The sequence below is a fragment of the Choristoneura fumiferana genome, chromosome 24 (assembly GCF_025370935.1).
Source record: "Choristoneura fumiferana chromosome 24, NRCan_CFum_1, whole genome shotgun sequence".
Taxonomy (NCBI): domain Eukaryota; kingdom Metazoa; phylum Arthropoda; class Insecta; order Lepidoptera; family Tortricidae; genus Choristoneura; species Choristoneura fumiferana.
The window spans coordinates 4,401,823-4,404,242 of record NC_133495.1 but is presented as its reverse complement, the minus strand read 5'-3'; positions in this window follow the sequence as shown (position 1 = coordinate 4,404,242).

Here is a 2,420-nt window from a genome sequence, read left to right as displayed (position 1 = left end):
TACATTTGAAATTTACCACGAGCTTTGTGGTGAAGGAAAACATCGTGAGGAAACCTGCACGAACCCGCGAAGCGATTCAATGGTGCGTGCGAAGTTCCCAATCCGCACTGGGCCCGCGTGGGAACTATGGCCCAAGCCCTCTTGCTCTGAGAGGAGGCCTGTGCCTAGCAGTGGGACGTATATAGGCTGGGATGATGAACCGAAACAGGCCCTATATTACGAAGTGCAAAATTCGAACTTCGTATCTTGCCGTCCCGCTGACGCTTATGTTATTTAACACGAGAGTGAGAGGGAGGGTATACGAACTTTGAATTTCGAATTTCGTAGTAGCCCCCCGGTGCCCAGGCGCCGTCCTCGTAATACAAAAACATTAGTTAATTGTAGGCATATCATTCATACAAGTTCGCACTCATTATGTGTTTACCTGCGAAGCGTAAAGTAACAGCAAGGTCTTACCGCAACACTTAATTATAATAAGCAGGCGTTTCATCTCAAACGCATTTTGTAATTATTTTAATTTTTATGTCAGCTCGCGTTACAACATGTTAACTTGTTAACTAGAGTTGGCTAATGATGGTTTAGATTTTTTTATTATAAACCTATCATGGCTACGTGTGCGGTTAAAGTACAGTCAACGTCATAAATAAGTGATCACTTTTGTACCTTGTCACTTTAACAAAAAAGTACGTGGTTACCTATGTGCTAAATATAGTTAAACCTGATCGTGTTCATGGGAGTACGCAAGGGGAGGGGGGGAGGGGGAGGGGGCAGGGGAGGGCAGCTTACAAACTTCGCCGACTTTGTGCCGTAGCTCTGGTTACAGGGCTGACTTTTTTTTAAACGCGGACTTGCAGTTAAAGATTTTGTCATGGTGAAAGTATGGTAAAACGTTTTTAGAAAATTATTGTTACTTACCAGTAAGTACAAGGTTTTTTTTTTTTTTTTTTTATTCGACTGGATGGCAAACGAGCAAGTGGTTTCCAAATGACATCATCATCCCAGCCTATATACGTCCCACTGCTGGGCACAGGCCTCCTCTCAGAACAAGAAGGCTTGGGCCGTAGTTCCCACGCCGGCCTAGTGCGGATTGGGAACTTCACACGCACCATTAAATTGCTTCGCAGGTTTGTGCAGGTGTCCTCACGATGTTTTTCCTTCACCGCAAAGCTCGTGGTTAATTTCAAATGTAATTCCGCACATGAATTTCGAAAAACTCAGTGGTGCGAGCCGGGGTTTGAACCCACGACCCTCTGCTTGAGAGGCGATAGGTCAAACCACGGCTTAAAAATTTCAAATGACAGTGACATTATATTTTCATTTCTCTTATTGTTAATTCTGTGTAATCTAAGCATGCGTCTCTACCAGTGGCGTGGCGTCGTAACAACTTAATTTGCACCGAATTGCCTAAAACATAACGTCATTGATGGACAAACGTGCCACTAACTCCGAGGAAATGTATCTGAAGAGACATACTTAACATCTTCACCGCCACAAAACAAACGAACTATGCTCTGCGCGCCCATAGAAAAACCAGCGACAAATCAACTTGATTTTTAATTCCATTGCAGAAGGATTCATTTCGAATTTAATGTTGGTCATGTACCTACCTATAATAATAATAATAATAATCCCAGCATATATACGTCCCACTGCTGGGCACACGCCTCCTCTCAGAATGAGAGGGCTTGGGCAGTAGTTCCCACGCGGGCCCAGTGCGGATTGGGAACTTCACACACACCATTGAATTGCTTCGCAGGTTTGTGCAGGTTTCCTCAAGATGTTTTCCTTCACCGTAAAGCTCGTGGTAAATTTCAAATGTAATTTCGCACATGAATTCCGAAAAACTCAGAGGTGCGAGCCGGGGTTTGAACCCACGATCCTCTCCTTGAGAGGCCATAGGTCAAACCACTCGGCCACCGCGGCTTCCTGTACCTATATTTTGTATAAATTACCGTGACGTGTGAGACATTCCATTGGCTGTCACGACTGGAAGACTCTGGCGGTGAAGAGGTTAACTCACTTTTCGGGTTGCTTAACGAATTGTTAAGTCTACGCCGCTGATCTCTACTAATAAAGCGCCTCTTTTTAGGGTTCCGGAGCCAAAATGGCAAAAACGGAACCCTTATAGTTTCGCCATGTCTGTATGTCTGTCTGTCCGTCCGTCCGCGGCTTTGCTCAGGGACTATCAATGCTAGAAAGCTGTAATTTTGCACGGATATGTATGTAAACTATGCCGACAAAATGGTACAATAAATATTTAAAAAAAAAATTTTTTTAGTGTACCTCCCATAGACGTAAAGGGGGGTGATTTTTTTTTCTCATCCAACCTTGTAGTGTGGGGTATCGTTGGATAGGTTTTTAAAATCATTAGTTGGTTGCTAAATCGATTTTTCGATTCAGTGAAATGTTAGCAAAATATT